Below are 19,723 nucleotides of genomic sequence, written 5' to 3'. Positions count from 1 at the left end.
AAAAAGCATTAAATACCAATGTTGTACCCAGCTCTGTGAGGCAGACATCAAGGTGAACAGAGCACAGCTCCTGCTATCTTTGGAATCCCAGTGTTATAATAATTTGTTTCTGCGTCTTAACGTTTTCATACAGATAGGAGCAAGGCATTGTGGGAATAAGTGAAATAAACGCCTAATTGTCCCCAGAATATCGAGGACATTTTCCTAGAAGAGGTGACATTTGAGCTGGTTCTTTAGGGATGAATAGTAATACTCTATGTAGTCGCAGAAAGAAAGAGCTTATGAGGCTAATGTAAAATCATCCTAAAACAAGAGAAGATGAAAAATAACTTGTGTATTCCAGACACTGCTTTCAATAGCAGTATAAGAGATGAGACCTCTATTCAGAGGTTTGGACACTGTCTCGTGGAAATTAGGGAAACGGAAGTTTTTAGGTTACAAAGCAGCTTGATCAAACTTGCATTTTAAAAAGATCCCTCTCTAGGGGCGCCTGGGTGGCGCAGTCGGTTAAGCGTCCGACTTCAGCCAGGTCACGATCTCGCGGTCCGTGAGTTCGAGCCCCGCGTCGGGCTCTGGGCTGATGGCTCAGAGCCTGGAGCCTATTTCCGATTCTGTGTCTCCCTCTCTCTCTGCCCCTCCCCCGTTCATGCTCTGTCTCTCTCTGTCCCAAAAATAAATAAACATTGAAAAAAAAAAAAAATCCCTCTCGGGGGCTCAGTCAATCTGACTTTGGCTCAGGTCATGGTCTAGTGGGTTTGTGAGTTCGAGCCCCCACCAGGCTCTCTGCTGTCAGCTAGGAGTCTGCTTCAGACCCTCAGTTCCCATCTCTTTCTGCCCCTCCCCCATCTCAAAAATAAACATTAAAAATAATTTTTTTTATAGAAGATCCCTCTCTTGGGGTGCCTGGGTGGCCCGGTCGGTTAAGCATCTGGCTTCGGCTCAGTCACGATCTCACAGTTCTTGAGTTCGAGCCCCGCGTTGGGCTCTGTGCTGACAGCTCAGAGCCTGGAGCCTGCTTCGAATTCTGTGTCTCCCTGTCTGCCCCTCCCCTGCTCACAGTCTGTCCCTCTCTGTCTCTCAAAAATGAATAAACATTAAAAAATAATAAATTTACAAAAAGATCTGTCTCTGGCTATGGTGCTGGGTAGAATGCGGTCAAGACAAGACCAGAGGCGGGGAAACTAGTGAGGTCCAGGCCAGAGATAGTGAGGGTCTGCAAGGCAGTGGCGTGAGTCTGGAGAAAAGGGCTTCATATTTTTTTTGCCGCTCAGTTCCCAAGGTAACTTTTTTCCCTAATATTGTAATGTAGAATGGAGAGTACCTACATCCTAAGTCAAGGACTGTGTGTTTCCTTTGCTTACCTTTATTAAAAATTGTCTTGTCCGCAGCCTGAACGAAGCTCTTCCACGCCAAGCGAGTGGTGGTGGTGGTGGTTTGTCATCGCTGCTGCGGATGGTGATGATGGTGATGACGAGGGTGATGGTGACGATGATAGCGACCATCCATGCAGGACAGGAGATCGAACTTCAAAGCATCCTGAATCAAGCTCGCACACCAGTTAGCCTCTCGAAAGGTTTTGTTATGCCCAGAATTCGTGATCCCCAAAGACCACCGGGGAGCCGAGTCCGATGCAAAAGCAAAAGAGCCTTTATTCGAGCTAGCTCAAGCTCAATCCCCTACCTGCACCGACACGCGGTGAGATACCAGAGAGAGAGAGAACGAGTTTCAAAAGCACAAAGGTTTTATAGGGATCATGGCCTCAGCCGATTGGCTGGGGAAGGGTCGTGGACTCAGCCGATTGGCTGGGGAAGGATAGAACAATGGCTGCCAAGGTGTGGTCCCAGATCAGCAATTTTCAGCGTCACCTGCAACTTGTTAAAAATGCAAATGTTGGGCCTGGTGGTCACAGACCTACTGAATCAGAAACTCCGGGGGTGGGGCTCAGCAATCTGAGTTTGAACAAGTCTTCCAGGAGATTCTGATGCACCTGAAGTCTAAGAACCACTGTGTCTGAGGATCTCTAACATGTTTGGCCTCAGTGTATACAGAACGTTTCTCACTGGTCACCTATTAACCATTGGCTGTCAGCCTTGCTGTGCTATATAAATACCTAGCACCAAACACCATCCCCAGAGACTCTGATTAATTGGTTTGGGGAGGGGTAAAATGCTCCCAGGTCATTCTAAGCCCGGACAGGGTTGAGGGCTCCTGCCTCTGGCCCCTACCTGAGAGAAGGCCTCCCTCTTCTACTCACACTTTCCACGCCTCTCACACTCCCCTTCCTCCCACCTCAGACTTCGGAAGAATGCATCAGTCGGTAGCCTGCTTTCTTAGAAAACATAAGTTACTCAAGGGGAGGAGGTGTGGTCTGAGGTTGGAGCGGGAACCTCTTTCTGCAGCCATGTTGGGGACATAGTCACTAGTCAGCCGGCCTAGGTCTGCTCTTTCAGTTTGAGGTTATATCTTCAGAGATAAAGTCACCGTTATTGGTTGAGGCTATTCTCGCTTTCGATTAAGATGTCCTGCAGATGGACACAAGAAGGACAGAGCTACAAGCCCCGACGTGGACCTGATACAGCAAGAAGGAGATTTGGCAGTGATAACACTACGCCTCTCTCAGATGGCCTGGGAGTTTGCAGACTTAACTGGTTTCTATCAATACAATTGAATCTCCCTCTACGTCTGTTTTGAGTACCAGCTAACACCTTTGACCATTCCCGACATGTCACAAACTACGTTAGGCTCTTCATATGCCCTATCTCATAGGATCTTTTTGATGATCTATGAGTAGTAGATTCTATGACAACCCCCATTTTGCAGAGGTGGATGCTGAGACACAGAGTCATTCATTAACTTGCTCAAGGCCACACAGCTAGTAATCCGTGTTTCCCTGCAAGCCTGTCGACCCCGGAGCTCTCCCTCTTTTCCTCAATATGAATACCACTTCTCCTCCGGGGGGACAGAAGTAGGAACTGAACCTTTACACACATCTGTAGTCAGACGATGAAGCTGTAGGATGGCCAGCCAAGTAACGATGCGTAACGAGGAAAGTTCAAGGTTGCAAAAAGTCAGAGGCACACGTTAGCATCACAAGAGAAGGTCAGTGTTACGGGGTGGAGGTTCTCTTGGCCACACAGAAATGGCTCCCAGTCTGGGATGCACGGGGGCTGGAGCCGTGTGAGAAAGTCTGCTATTTAAAGCACTTTGCTGATGGGGTGCCTGGGTGGCTCAGTCGGTTAAGCATCCGACTTCGGCTCAGGTCACGGTCTCACGGTTCATGAGTTCGAGCCCCACATGGGGCTCCGGGCTGACAGCTCAGAGCCTGGAGCCTGCTTCGGATTCTGTGTCTCCCTTCCCTGCTCTCTCTGTCTCTCTCTCTCTCTCTCAAAAATAAACATTAAAAAAAAATTCTATAGCGCTTTGCAGAGGGAGGGAAAATCAAAGCTCCTCAAGCGAGGCACTCAGAGCTAATGGACATCCCAAAAGAGTCGTGACTGACATGAGTATTTCTTCACCTCTGTTCTTTCCCCTTAAAAGGACATGGGGCAAGGTCAAGTCACTAAGGGAGCAGGTAGAGAAAGAAGCAAGTGGTGGGGACAATGACTAACAAGAAAGCAGTATAAAAGGTCAGCCAGGAAGATGGTAAGGCTCGCTAAGAGCAACAAAAGGCTCTGGGAAAACTGAGGTCGCCGTGGGAAGGTGAGCGACCCAACACTCATCATATGTGCTTCTTGAGATCAGAAGATGTCTACTGACTGTCACAGTTTTTACACTGGAGCCCTAGTAGATAAACAAGGCTACAAAATCTTAAGATCTTCCCTCTAGTCCAAATACAGCCCGATTCCTTCGAAGGTCGTCGAGTCAGGGCTTCGAGGCTCCTTCGCTCTCCTGGACTTCAAAGCACAGATGTCAGGTCTCCAAACAGGCCAGTCTACTCTCAAAGAGGAGAAGAAAAAGCAAGAGACGGGAAACACAGGCGTTGTGTTGCAGCGGAGGTTGTTCGTGTGAGGCACGGGGCCGTGCTCGGTTCTCCTGGATCGCGTGTGAAAGTCAAAGTGATCGCTCCCCGTGCAAGAGGCTCACGTGCCCTCCACCGGCCCAACAGGCGGCCTCTGGATTCCCCGGTGCCCTTGGCCTCGCGGCAGGAACAGGACTTCAAAAGACAAGAGTTTTCTGAAGCCGTTCCATCTCAGACCCCGGGGTCGACGTCACAGCCGATGGGAGAAAGCTGGTTGGCAATGTCGCTTTCTTTAATCTGAGTTTTTTATTTTACTTTACGTGGGAAATGCTCTTTAATCTGACAACAAAGAGATTTCTTTTTAATCTTTTGAAAATCCCTTAAATTAATATTTGAGCCATAGGACCCGAAATAGAAACATGCCCCGTTCGAGAAATGATCGTGGATTTGCCTCGTGTTGTCTTGTCTTGTTTTCTTTTGCTTGTTTTGGCTTTGTGTTCCCCTCCCCCCCCTTCCAAATCTCTTTCCAGGCAACTTTGATTTGCAATCTGTTTAGTGAAAGATGAAAGCAGCCCACTTCTATACAGATGAGGCTGAGAGAAGATTCTTTTCCTCCAGGAAGAGTGTGTCCTCGCTCTCTGAACACACGCTGAGCCGACCTGAATACCAAAGGGAGGGGGTAACTGATGTCATAATTTACACCTTTTCATAATTGTCTTTCCGTGAACCAATTTTGAAATCAGAGATGTTCTTAACGCGTTGTCTTCTAACTTTTACACTAAAATTGACATACAACTATTACGCTGGTATCATATTTTGCATCTGTCTTTATATTTACCTTTATAAAGTGGGTTTGACACCTCCAAACACATATCTCCAATCACATCGAATTGCATGCCTTGAATCCGTGTAATTTCTTGTTTACCAATAAAGCTATGAGAAAATAATCGTTACTGTGAAAAAGAGAAGGGGGGGGGTAGGGGGCTCAGGCCACCTCACCACACCCTTAGGCACCCAAGGAGGAAGGGGACAGAAAGGAGAGAGACAAGAGAGAGAGTGGGCACCCTTACTACTCCAGGTGGGACCCAGCATGCTCTTTGGGGCTCAGTTAGGCAGGGTTGAGCTGCCTCTGCACAAATGAACCTCCAAATGTCTCAAATCACATCACTAAAAAGCAATCACACCATTCTAGGGAAAGCATCGCATTTGCTCCTAAGTTCTAACTTCTGCACTATGACAAAATGGTGCCATCTTGTTTTCAGTGTAAAGTCTACAATCTTCAGTGGCTTATTGGAGACTTTGGTGTCCAAGGGAGAAAGCTTCATGACAAAGACCCAGACATATAATGGGGTAGGGGGTGTTCCCCAGGAACTACTCTCCACGCAGAACCTTAGGGGTAAAATCTAGACCTTTCTGGGAGTCCTGAGACCTGGCGTCTTGGGCAGTTTCTCCACCAGGTGCCACCAGACTTTAGTTCAGCCACTGCCTGTCCTGGGGGCAGCACCTCCTCATCTGTCCAACATCCAAAGGCACATCTGGAGCCTTAACCATTTTCCAGGTTCCACAGGACAAGCTGGCTTCCAACCTTTTCAGGCATAAAAGATCATCTCACTTAACACCAGAAAATTTTCAAAACGCTTCGACATGAATGTCACTGTACATTTCCTAGTGCTTCATTTTTAAAGCTAAGTGGTAGAAAGCAATGGGCTCAAAAGTACTCTTAGGATGTATATTTACTGGAGTGCCTGGGTAAGCATCTGACTTCAGCTCAGGTCATGATCTCGCAGTTCACCAGTTCGAGCCCCACGTCGGGCTCTGTGCTGACAGCTCGGAGCCTGGAGCTTGCTTCGGATCCTGTGTCTCCCTCGCTCTGTGCTCCTCCCCCACTCGTTCTCTCTCTGTCTCTGTCTCTCTCTCTCTCAAAAATAAATAAAAACATCTTTTAAAAAAGATGTATATTGGGGCGCTCCAGTGGCTTAGTTGGTTGAGTGTCCGACTTTGGCTCAGGTCATGATCTCACGGTTCATGAGTTTGAGCCCCACATCCGGCTCTGTGCTGACAGCTCAGAGCCTGGAACCTGCTTCAGATTCTGTGTCTCCCTCTCTCTCTGTTCCTCCCTTGCTCACACTCTGTCTCTCTCTCTCTCTCTCTCTCAAAGATAAAGATTTAAAAAATATTTTTTAAAAAGATGTATATTTACCAACTAGAAGATCATCTACATAGACCAGGAAAGTAAACACATCTGCAAGATGCAGTATTCATGAGTCTAGTGCCTGGTACACAGACTGACCTGTTTCCTCGCAGGGATTTGAAGTTCCCAGGACCATAAGGTCCAAGCTCTGCTCAAAACATGCTCTGTCGGTCCAGACATCCAACAGCTCAGCCACATCACACCAAAGCACTGGAGAGCCTGACACTGTGACAGGGACACTGTCCCTCCCCCAGGAGGCACTCTCCCCAATGTCGAAACACCACTGGACTCAAAGGGCCATCTGGCTGGAAACAGTGCTGGACTCTATTTTAACCCCCAAAGACTCATCACTACCTGAGATAGTCTTAAATCTTTAAAATATCTTGGAATTTCCAAGCCGTAAGAGTCAGCAAATTTGGTGTTATTTTTATTTCTAGCTGAGTGCAATTGGCCCGCAACTTCTCTCCTCCCCTCTGTTGCAGACCTCGCGCTCATGAGACACGGCCATGTGTGGGCCATTGTTTCTGCAATTTTCTATCTAGTTTTAATGTTCCCCCCCCCACCTCTCCCTTTCCCCTCTCCCTGACACCTTGTCTCCTTTCCACCTGCCCTCCAAGTCTCTCCAGCCACACTGCCGTCTCCCTATTCTCACGCCTCCCCTTTGCCATTCTTCCAGGCCCTGAATCTGCTGATAGCACCACAACCACGGCGCACAGGGTCTCACATTCAGGATCAAAGGCTTCTGACCCCTACAGAAGGCTAGAGATTTTCCTCCCTGTATAGTTTCCAACAGCAATGCAAGCTTCTTGGTAATAGAAATAAATAACCCCAACTGTAGAACCAGACAGAGCTGAGCACAATATATTGCTTTGTTCATGTCATCACCCTTCTATGTTTTCAAAAGTATTTGTTGAGCAATTTTTACACATCACACCTTGTTTTAAGCGGTGAGGGCACAACCGGGGGGCAACACGGACTCCCTCCAAACCATCCGGAAGTTTCTGGTGGGATTGAGGAGGCAGATCTACCAAAGAATCTTACAAATAATTGTTGAAACTTGCGATAAATAGCATGAAGATTACATACAGGTGGGATAAGAACATTTAACAGAAAGATTTAACATAGTCAGGGGAGGGGGGAGGGGGGAGGGGACGGGGTAAAGTGTAAGTTGAGACCCCGAGGGTGAGGGGTGAGTACAAGCTGGCTGGATAACAAGAGCAGAAAAAAACTGGTTGTTTAGGGAAAGAGCCTAAATAGTAGAATGAACCAGAGAGAACAGAAGAGGCAAAGGCCCTGATGCAGGGAAGAATATGGAAGAGGGACAGAGGAGACAGAGAGGGTGAGTGGTACAAGGCCAGGCTGAAGTCAGGTCATGGGCAGTGCCTGTGTGCCATCATTTTGGTGATTTGGGATTTTACTTAAAAAGCAACGGGACACTCAGGGGTGCCGGGTTGGCTCAGTTGATTAAGCGTCGGACTTCAGCTCGGGTCATGATCTCACAGTTCGTGAGTTCGAGCCCCGCGTCGGGCTCCGTGCTGACAGCTCGGAGCCTGGAGCCTGCTTCAGATTGTGTCTCCCCCTCTCTCTCTGTTCCTCCCCTGCTTGCACTCTGTCTCTCTCTCTCCCCCAAATAAATAAATAAATATTTAAAAGAATAAACTAGAGGCACCTGGGTGGCTCAGTCGGTTAAGCATCCAACTTTGGCTCAGGTCATGATCTCACAGCTCGTGAATTCGAGCCCCGCATCAGGCTCTGTGCCGACAGCTCGGAGCCTGGAGCTGCTTCGGATTCTGTGTCTCCCTCTCTCTCTGCCTCCTACCCCCACTCACGCTCTAGCTCTCTCTCTCTCTCTCTCAAAAATAAACATTAAAAAAAATTTTTTTTAAAGCAACAAGACACTCATATCCAAAATACATATTAAAAAAATACAACTCCAAAAGAAAATAAGAGGCAACCGGAATTCTCTTACGCACCAGGTAGGTGTGTAAATTTGCACAATCACTTTGGAAAAACACGTGGCAATCCTTCACAGGGCTAAATGTGTACACCCTGTGACCTACTGCTGAACACACACCCAAGGATGCTCGGGTCCCCCAAAGGAATGTTCCGGGCAGAATGGGCCCAAACACAGAACCACCTAAATGCCCATCCACCCTAGAGTGGATAAATAAATTCTGAAATATTGTTAGAATAGAATTGTACACCTTAATGGACAGAACAAGCTGATGATACAACGTGGTTAAATCTCACAGGCGCAATGTTGGGTCAAATAAATGTTGAGTCAAACAGAAAAGAGAATGTACTGTGTGATCTCATCCACATGAAGTTCAAACACAAGCAAAGCTAATCGGTGGTGATAGAGGTCAGGACAGAGGCTCCCCTGTGGGGCACGGACGGAAGGGCTCAGGCGGGAGCTTTGCTGGGGCCTGGGAGCACGTTCACGCCGGAGTTAACAGTTCATCGCACTGCAGAGCAAAGATGTGCGCAATTCCAGGCCAGTAAAGTACCCCTCAGTCCCTACAAATGAGGAGAATGGATCCGGTGGCTCAAAGGGACAGGTGGGTTCAAAGACAGAAGTAGGGAGGGAGTCTAGGACCGAGTCCTGTGACGCCGGCCCTCAGGGCTGGGGGTGGGTGGCGGATGGGGTGACCCACGAAGGAGAGTGGGTGCGAAAAACAACAGGGTGGGGGTGGGGGGAGCAAGCAATATGGGGAGAGGGGGCGGGGAGAGACCAGCTGTAGCTCCTAATGACTTTCGCTGAAGAGAGATGACCACAGGACAAGGGGGAAAAGAACCCTCCAGCCCCACCAGGGGATGTAACCTTCAAAGTCAGGTCTCCTCCTGGGGGTTAGAAGGTACGCAGATCTAAAACCGGCTGGAGAAGCACCGAGTCTCCACGGAGCGCGCTCAGCACCCAGGGCGAGCTGGGGACTGCTTCTTCCAGGCCCTTCGGGAACAGCCACCCAAGGCCCCGTTTCCGCCTGGCCGTGTGGTCCCCTGACCCCGACAACGTGGGCGGGGGGTCTTCAGGGGCACCGGGGCAACACGCAGAGAAGAAAGTTGCTGAACGGAGGGAAAGGAATACCGAAATGAAATTAAGTCAAGGGAAATGGCTGAGTTCTCAACAGTCCATCCCTCCTAGCCAAGAATTGCGGGCGGGTTTTCAGGGCCAGTGGCCTACAGCTTCCTCTTCCTCCATGTTGCACCGTAAGCTCCCTGCGGACAGAAACCAGGCCTGGTAGCCTTGTCCGTGCCCCCGCACCCGCCGGGTGGCCGCGCCCACCCGGACATCCCGAGCCCGGGGATGCAGCAGGTGTCACGGGACCCCCAGCGGCGCCTCTGCGGCAGGACGCCCCCTGGCGGAGACACCGCCTCGCGGACACCCGGGGCCGACTCGCGGTCTGGAGCCTGAGGCATCGCTGCCTCTCCCGGGGAAGCAAAACTAAAGTGTTTGAAATTCAAGGGGACACCTCCGCAAAGCGGAGACTCGGTGCAGACAGCCCTCGTGGCGATGTAAATTGCAGACAGCGAAGGACGGAGACGGAGCGCGAAAGGAGAGAGCGGCAAGGTCGCCTTGCCCTTGGGTCTCGTTAGTGGAAATAAAACGTCCCGGAAAAGTAACGTCTTTTAAAGACGTTTGGAAGTTTCCTGGGTGATCCTGAAAGGGCTGATGGCAGTGTGAGGTTTTCAGTGTACCCAGAGGCCTCCCACAGAGCGACTGGAATGGTAGGACGATGTGGGGTCATGGAGCTTTCTTCCCTTCTTTAGCTGCTAATTAACAAATCTGCTACGTGTCAGGGGCGCCAGTTGCCTAATGGGCGGAAGCCGTTGATGGCGATGACTAATAACACTGGTGTATTCTCTGGGCTTAATCTTTAACTTGGTTTCCTGAGGGGATTAAACTAGACACGAGCAGAGAAAACGGGCATGTTATTCTTGGTAGAGCCTTTATATGGGTACACAGAGGACACAGTTGAGCGAGAGGAATAATTCTCCCTCCACCCCGGCCCAACAGTCACCATTTGAGGTCAGCAGTCTCCACATACGGATGGGTATTCTCGGTAAGATGTGCAGGAATCACAGAGCCAGGCTGCCTGTGGACCCCAGCGCCTTTACTGTCACGATCATGTCGAAAGTTCATACAGTGCAGTGTAGCAAAGATGTTTTGAGAATGCAAATTTTAGAGTCTGGGAGGATAAGTGCGAATGGAAGTAATATGCTTTTTATTGTTCTCTGAAAATGTCCTGTAAGTTCACCCTCTTTCCTTACACAGCATAAACCACTTTGGAGTCATTACATCATCCGTGGAGAAAAAAAAGGGATCTCTGCTTATGGAGGAAACTACAAATGAGATGGTCGTATGTACAGATTTCTACCTTCAAGCTTAGACAACTCTTTGATGAAGGTTACTTAGGATTTCACAGGGAGTCTTTGAGGCCCTACACAGAATACATTCTCTAGATATTGCACACCATCTGGGAATGCAAGCTGGTGCAGCCACTCTGGAAAACAGGATGGAGGTTCCTCAAAAAACTGAAAATAGAACTACCCTGCGACCCAGCAATTGCGTTGCTAGGCATTTACCCAAGGGATAAAGGTGTGCTGTTTCGAAGGGACACATGCACCCCCATGTTTGTAGCAGCACTAGCAACAATAGCCAAAGTATGGAAAGAGCCCAAATGTCCATCAACAGATGAATGGATAAAGAAGATGTGGTCTATATATACAATGGAGTATTACTCGGCAATCAAAAAGAATGAAATCTTGCCATTGGCAACTACGTGGATGGAACTGGAGGGTATTATGCTAAGGGAAATTAGTCAGAGAAAGACAAAAATCATTATGACTTCGCACCTATGAGGACTTTAAGAGACAAAACAGATGAACATAAGGGAAGGGAAACAAAAAGAATATAAAAACAGGGAGGGGGACAAAACAGAAGAGACTCATAAATATGGAGCACAAACCGAGGGTTACGGGAGGGGCTGTGGGAGAGGGGATGGGCTAAATGGGTCAGGGGCACTAAGGAATCCACTCCTGAAATCACTGTTGCCCTAGATGCTAACTAATTTGGATGTAAATTTTAAAAACTCAGAAATTGGGGCGCCTGGGTGGCGCAGTCGGTTAGGCGTCCGACTTCGGCCAGGTCACGATCTCGCGGTCCGCGAGTTCGAGCCCCGCGTCGGGCTCCGGGCTGACGGCTCGGAGCCTGGAGCCCGCTTCCGATTCTGTGTCTCCCTCTCTCTCTGCCCCTCCCCCGTTCACGCTCTGTCTCTCTCTGTCCCGAAAATAAAGAAACGTTGAAAAAAAAAAAATTTCTTTTTTAAAAAAAACTCAGAAATAAAGTTAAAAAATAAATACTGCACACCATCGTATGTTTATAGCTCCAAAGTAAGCCAAGATCTTTGAAGAGTGGTCTTCCATAAGTCTTGTTCCTTCTACTGCTAATGGAGAAGAATCTCTCAGACTGGTGCTGGCATGTTGCCATAAAAGTAGATCACAGCAGACCCGAGGCGATCAAGGAACAGCCTCCAAGCTAAGTGGGATTTACAAAGCTCACATAAGCGCTAAAGAAAATGCTATGGAGCAGCGGTGGCCATCCATGGGGAAACTCTTGGTTCTTCCCATCCCTGATGAATGGAGTTATCTAGCCCTGCTTACCAGGGACACTCTGAAAGGTACGATATGAGAGATGCACGTTTCTTTGAAGCAGATAGACCTCAAAAGACAGAAGGCACGAAGTCACATCACTTCAGGTGAATGACAGGTGCACAATATACATAAACACTTCGGTAAGCCAAGTCCCAGTGACTGGTTCTGACCTAGACGCCAGCGTCATCTGACAGAGAATCACGGACCAACGCACAAATACTGCTAGACGCCTAGGGTTCACGGCCAAGGTAAAGTGTAAAAATAAAAAAAAAAAAAAGAGGAAGGCAAAAGTTCGCCACACGCTCAACAGAAGTCATGTCAGCTTAAGACAAAAAGTCCGGGGGTGCCGGGGTGGCTCAGTCGGTTGAGTGTCCAACTGCACCTCAGGACATGATCTCGAGGCTCACGAGTTCAAGCGCCGCGTTGGGCTCAGTGCTGACAGCTCAGAGCCTGGAGCCTGCTTTGGATTCTGCGTCTCCGTCTCTCTCTGCCCCTCCCCTGCTCGCACTCTGTCTCTGTCTCTCTCAAAAATAAATAAACATTAAAAAAATTAAAAACAAAAACCCCCCAAATCATTTTTCTCAGCGGTGTGTCTGCTCCCATGTTATCATCTTCATTTAGAAACCAATTCGTTGATGTAAATAAAAATAAATAAATAATAATAATAATAATTTAAAAAGGAGAAGTCCTGATCACCAAGTCATAGAACCTCTTCCTTGTCTGAGGCCTAGAATTCCTTCAGTTCTATTAAAATTGGACACATAATTCCCAGATGCCAAGTGGAATCCAAGGCTGGTCAGAATCACCTGGGGAACATTTACAAATTACAGATGCTAGGAGATTATCCCATGTAGACTGATCTAGAAGCCTAGGGGTTGGCCCATTGATTTCAGCACGTGGTGACTGTGATGGGTGACCAACCTTGCGAATCCCTGGAAAAGGCCATTTCCATGCCGAGCTTTACAGAGTCTACACCTGAACACCATCTCCTCGTGAATGGTCGTCCTTATAATCCACCATGGGAAGCTCGCCCAGCGTGTTCCAGGAAGATAATGTAACACCAATAGCCAGTCGCTTCTACTTATCCAGAGGTTCTCCTGCTCCCCTGCTGCAAAAAGTCCCTTCCAACAATCAACAAAACTAAAAGGCAACCTACAGAATGGGAAAAGGTATTTCCAAATGACATATCTGCTAAAGAGTTAGTATCCAAAATATATAAAGAACTTAAAAACGCAACACCCCACAACAAATAATCCAACTAAAAAATAGGTAGAAGGCATGAATAGACATTTTTCCGAAGAAGACATCCAGCTGGCCAACAGACACATGAAAAGATGCTGAAAATCACTCATCACCAGGGAAATGCAAATCAAACCTACAGTGAGATACCACCTTATACCTGTCACAATGGCTAAAATCAACACCACAAGAAACAACAGGTGTTGGTGAGGATGTAGAGATAAAGGAACCCTCTTGCCCTGTTGGTGGGAATGCAAACTGGTGCGGTCATTCTGGAAAGCAGTAGGGAGCTTCCTCAGAAAGTTAAAAATAGAACCACCCTACCACCCAGCAATTGCAGTACTGGGTACTTACCCCCAAAATACAAAAATACTAAATCAAAGGGACACATGCGCCCTGATGTTTATAGCATCATTATCTGCCACAGCCAAAGTATGGAAACAGTCCAAGTGTCCATGAATGGATAAAGAAGATGTGGTGTACACACACACACACACACACACACACACACACACACACTGGAATATTACTGAGCCATCAAAAAGAATGAAATCTTGCCATTTGCAATGATGTGGATAGAACTTACACCAAGTGAAAGAAGTCAATCGGAGAAAGACAAATACCAAATGATTTGACTCACATGTGGAACTTGAGAAACAAAACAAAGGAGCAAAGAGAGAAAAGAGAGAGAGAGAGAAGCCAAGAAATAGACTCTTAAGTATAGAGAACAAACTGATGGTTCCCAGCAGGGAGATGGGGTGGTGGGATGGGTTTAAATAGGTGGTGGGGCAGGGCACCTGGGTGGCTCAGTTGGTTAGGCTGTCGACTCTTGATTTTGGGTCAGGTAATGATCACACGGTTCGGGAGATTGAGCCCCACGTTAGGCTCTGCGCTGACAGCACAGAGCCTGCTTGGGATTCTCTCTCTCCCTCTCACTCTGCCCCTCCCCCCCAAAAGCAAATAAATAAACATTTTTTTTTTAAAAATAAATAAACAGGTGACGGAGACTAAGGAGTGCATTTCTTGTGATGAGCACCGGGTAAAGTGTGGAAGTGTTGAGTCACTATATTGCACACAAGAACATAATATTACACTGTATGTGAACTAAGTAGAATTTAAATAAAAACTTTTTTTAAAAAAAGCCCTTCCCAAAGTCCTAACACCTCCCACTCAAACTGTCTTTTACCTTGAACTGTATCTGGACTCCCCCCCCGCAAAGTGGAATCCAATTATCCCTTCTCATGATGAACATTTTTCCCGTTGAGATTCCTGTAAGTGCAACATTGCATTTGTCTTCTGAACATAGTGGCTAAATGTCCAGAAAAAGAATCACTCCCATCGGTGCTCAGCAAAATTCCTAATGAGCCCGTGAAGTATTGCTTTAAAAAAAAAAACAAAAACAAATAGCGAGTGCTATATTTCAACTCTGTGAGTGTGTGTGTGTGTGTGTGTGTGTGTGTCTGTGTGTTGTAGGGGAGGAGAGATTTTGAGTCCGATTTACGCAAAGCAATAAATTAATCTTTTATTCCAACAGGGGAAAAACATTCTGACCTTGTATCTGGAAGCCGGGGGAAAAGACAAGCTTCTCTTTTATCATTTTGGAAAGATGCCAGAGGTGGGGAGGCAGGAGAGGTGAGGAGGGCAGAGGGGTACTTTTTCTTTTTTAATCACGGTTTTTAAAATGGTGTACTATGTATTGTCATACCTAAACCTCTAGAAGTCATTTTTCAGGGGAAAAAAAAATCCTGTAATCTCTAGTCTTCCTTTGTGGGGAAGAAAGATGTCATGGAAACTGTGACCATGTGCCTAAAACAAGACGTGGTGAAAATGATATATAACTGTTTCCATGACTCCAAAAGGAGATGTTGGTCTCTACACAGAGGCGTTTTATCAAGCATCAGGAACTTTCCCCTGGCTCACATGCCCATGCCCATTCTGCCCTGGTCCCTCTGTGTTATTCTACCCGAGCTTCCAAGTCAAATTCTCCAGAAGCTTTCTCTCCCCTCTGCTAGAAGACCTCTTTCTTCTCCCGAACGTTAGCTCTTCAGACCTTGAACCACAGTTCTCCACAGAGCGGTGGCACTTTCGGCACAAGTGAGAGGGAGGTACTTCTGGCATTTGGTAGGTAGGGGCCACGGGTGCTGCTACACATCCTGCAGTGTACCGGATGACCCCCACAAAAACGAGATTACCCAGCCCCACACATCTGCAGCACTGAGGTTGAGAAACCACGTTTGGCAGTGATGTGCATGCTGGCCCAGCAGCAGCAGTCGATGCCCCAGCCGCAGACACCGTCGATGTCCCTCCTCCTTGGCCGTTTTCCTCCTTGGCTTCCAGGACGCCATACTCTCCAAGTTTTCTCCAACCTCAGGTCCGTTCTCTCGTTACTTCTCATCCCCCCAACTTCTGAATGGTAGCGTGTGCCTGGGCTTGGTCCTTGGACTCCATTCTCGCTCCAATCCCCGCCCTTAAATACCTGTAGATCCACAGGCCCCCTCCCCTGAATTTATATCTCTGCCCAGACCCCTTCCCTGAATTCCACTTGGACACCCCCACTTGGACATCACCAGGGCATCCCAAAGTCAGCAAATCCAGAACTGAGTTCCTCATCTTCCCCCAAGACACCTGCTCTCCCAACTCATCGCTGTTAATGCCTAGTTGTGCAGGGAAATAACCTTGTCGTCATCCTTGACACCTCTCTCTCTCTCTCTCTGTCTCAAACACTCATCCAATCTACCATCAGATCCTGTTGACTCAAAACACGTCCAAATGTGACCACTTCTCGGCACTCCCACCGCTGTCACCACTGGTGGCCCAAGCTGCCATCGTCTCTCGCCTGGAACCTCACACCAGTCCCCTCCCTGGTCTCCCTGCTTCCACCTCTGTCTAGTACCTTCCACCTTCTCAGTACAGGAGCCGGCGTGATCCTTTCAAAATGCGAGTCAGACCATGTCACTTCTGTACTTAGAATTCCCCAACGGCTCCTACCAATCCCAGGGTGAAGGCCAAAGTTCTTACAACGCCTTTCAAGGGTCTATAAAATCCGTCTGCTTCCAAATCCCCAACGGTGTCTCTGCAGTTCACATCCTACCACTCTCCCCCTTCCCTCGGCATCTACACTGGCTTCTCGCTCTCCCTTGAGTTTTCCAGACACAGTCCCACCTCTGGACCTGCTCCTTCGCTGTGCCCTCTGCCTAAAATGATCTCCCCCCCAAGATCCCCGTAACTTGCCCCGTCAACCCTTCAGGTCTTACTGAGATGTCACCTCCTCAGAGGGGCCTCGCAGCCCACCCCCCGACTCCACGTATTGGTTTTAATATTTTTTCCACAGTGTGTGACACCGTCTGGCACGCGATTTCTTTTTCTTAGCTAACTCGTTATCCGATTCTCCCAACACGATGCAAGCTGGCTGGCCGAGGGCTGGGATTATTTTCACTGCTGTCTCCACAGCACGCAGGGTAGTGCCGTCCGTAGCAAATGCCCAAAGGGGTGAACGAGCGAGTCCCTGGCTCCTCATAAAGATTCTCTGGCAACGGGGGCGCCTTGCATCTCCCTGCACAATGTCGTGGTCACGCCTCCTTTTTCTTCTCCGACACCCCCGTGCATAGGCCAGGCCCTGGACGAGGAGCTTTTGTACAAATGGAATGAAATTGCTAATTGCCTGCAATGTATCAGGAACTCACTCTATCTTGAATCAGATTTTCAGTCTGAATGCTGCAAATGTCAAAAGGCATCTTCGCCACGGTGAAGGCTTCCTCGTGCCTTCCTCGCCAGTTTACCAATCCACCCGGAGCCTGGCAGAGGCTGCAAATCGCCCAGGACGGGCAGTGAGCAGACTTTCTGCACCATCTTGTGGACAGTCTGGGAACTGCACCTACCGAAAGCGCCCTGTGTCCATGTGCGCGAACCGCCTCTGTTTACCCGTCTCCTCCCAGCCCCAAAGCAAGACCGTGTTGTCTCCACTCCTCCCCCGTCCTGGACTTTCCAAACTCTCTTTGGTTTGGGAGTGCCTTGGGTTGGTGATTCCCACTCTTTTTCAGGAAAAAAAAGAAAAGAAAAGTGAATTTCCTTGTGGCCCAAAAAGCAGAGAACTGGAGGCTGCTCGGGGTTTTGACGCCTCCCAAATTGTTTTTAATCAGCAGCTTTATCCGATTCAAGTCCCTCTGTCCGGAAACACTGTGGGTGACATCAGTCGCTACTCTCCAAAGTGACTGAACGACGAGGCGGGATCTCAGGGGCATGATGGGAGGTCGTCCCACCTTTGGCTCCCAAAATTCGGCTGTTGGGAGTTCTAACGGGTGCTTTTTATTCTGGTTTTAGGTATAAAGAGCCCCGGGAGAGGTAACAGCTTGGTTTCCAACCTAAATTAGTGGTAGCCAACCTACAGACAGGTGTTGAAAGGTTGGGGGGGAAGAAAAAGGCCATTTGCCACCCCCCCCTCCCACCAAGTAAGGGCTAAATATGGACACCAAGCAGCAAGGCCTGTGACAAAGAAAGCCAACGAAGCCTCTAAATTCCACTCCACACACTTTCAGTTTGCCTCCCATACGTGCCTACACCTCCCATGATGTCACTGCTTCCATTCTGGGTATTTGGGATTAGAGAGGGGAAAGGGGGCAGATCTATCATCACTGGGGAAAACTCTACGTTAAATAATCTATAGAGCAATTCAATTACGCTCAAGAACCCCAAACAGTATCTTTTTAAGTTTATTTTGAGAGAGAGAGAGCACGAGAGTGTGAGCAGGGGAGGGACAAAGGGAATCCCAAGCAGGTTCCACACAGTCAGAGCAGAGTATGATGTGGGGCCCGATCTCACAAACCAAAAGGGTGAGATCATGACCTCAGCTGAGATCAAAGGCAGGGCACAAACCGTGAGATCCTGACCTGGGCTGAGATCAAAGGCAGGATGCTTAACGGACTGAGCCACCCAGGTGCCCCAGAACCCCAAACACTATTATTTTTTTTAATTTTTTTTTTCAATATATGAAATTTATTGTCAGATTGGTTTCCATACAACACCCAGTGCTCATCCCAAAAGGTGCCCTCCTCAATACCCATCACCCACCCTCCCCTCCCTCCCACCCCCCATCAACCCTCAGTTTGTTCTCAGTTTTTAAGAGTCTCTTATGCTTTGGCTCTCTCCCATTCTAACCTCTTTTTCTTTTTTTTTTCCTTCCCCTCCCCCATGGGTTTCTGTTAAGTTTCTCAGGATCCACTAACGACAGCCATCAGAGTCTGCCAGGGAAAAGACTGTCGACAAAGAACAATGATTTGAATGAAATCAGCACGTGTGTTGTTTGAAAGGGGCTTTGCACTTCTGAGGTCTGAAAAGGCTCTTGAATCCCTTTGGCCAAGATTAGGGGGATTGTTTGTTTTCCTGATATCAATAAAGAAATGAAAGAAAGAGTGCGGGGGGGGGGGGGGGGTTCAAATACAGTTAGACCTGAATTACCATCAGAAGGAGAAAGGAAGAGATCAAACATCATTAAGAGCCTATTTATGGAAAGCACTATCCGGGCACATTACAGACACGTTCAGCTAAATTCGGCAGCCAGCTCTGTGAGCTTGGGCTAGTCACTTAACCTCTCTGAGCCTAAGTCTTCTCATCTGTAAAATGACGCTGATGCCGTGAAAAACAGTTTGACGATGGGGCGCCTGGGTGGCGCAGTCGGTTAAGCGTCCGACTTCAGCCAGGTCACGATCTCGCGGTCCGGGAGTTCGAGCCCCGCGTCGGGCTCTGGGCTGATGGCTCGGAGGCTGGAGCCTGTTTCCGATTCTGTGTCTCCCTCTCTCTCTGCCCCTCCCCCGTTCATGCTCTGTCTCTCTCTGTCCCCAAAATAAATAAACGTTGAAAAAAAAAATTAAAAAAAAAACAAAAAACAGTTTGACGGTTCCTCAAAAAGTTAAATACAAAATTATCACAGATCCAGCAATTCCACCTCTGGGAATGCACGCAAAAGAAGTGAAAGCAGGAAGTCAAAGAGACATTTGTCCACGGATGTGCAAGGCAGCATTATTCACCATAACAAAACAGGGGAAACAACCCAAATGCTCATCAAGAGCTGACTGAAGAAACAAAACGTGGTATAAACATAAAATGGATTCTTATTCAGCCTTAAAGGGGAATGGAATTCTGATACAAAGCTACAGAATGGTGAACCTTGAAAGCGTGATGCTGAGTGAAATAAGGCAGACGCAGAAGGGCAAATATATATGATCCGGTTTAAATGAGGTACTGAGAGCAGGCAAATTCGAGGCATTGAGACAAAAGATAGAAGAGAGGTTGCTAGGAGCTGGGGGAGGGAAGATGGGGAGTTAGTGTTCAACAGGGACAGAGTTTAGTTTGGGAAGATGTAAGCCTTCTGGAAACGGGTGGCGGTGAAGGTGGCCCATTGGGAACACGCTTCGTGCCACCGAACCGCACACGTAAAAGTGGTTAACATGCTAAATTTGATGTGTATTTTACCACAGTAAGAGATGGACAGAAAATGGTGCTGAGCTACTATTCAAAGCCGAGACCTTCTCAGCGCCCCCCCCCCCAAATCGACGTCTTTTCCACTGTGCTGTCTCATTCCAAATGCGTTGAATGGTGGGTTAAGTGACGGTCTCTGCAAAAGGTGGGAATTGCTGTTGTAAATTAACGGGGTCGTTTTACTGGTCACGGAAGCACAAAGGGGCAAA

The sequence above is a fragment of the Lynx canadensis genome, chromosome C1, assembly GCF_007474595.2.
Source record: "Lynx canadensis isolate LIC74 chromosome C1, mLynCan4.pri.v2, whole genome shotgun sequence".
NCBI lineage: Eukaryota > Metazoa > Chordata > Mammalia > Carnivora > Felidae > Lynx > Lynx canadensis.
Note: the sequence above shows the minus strand (reverse complement) of the source record.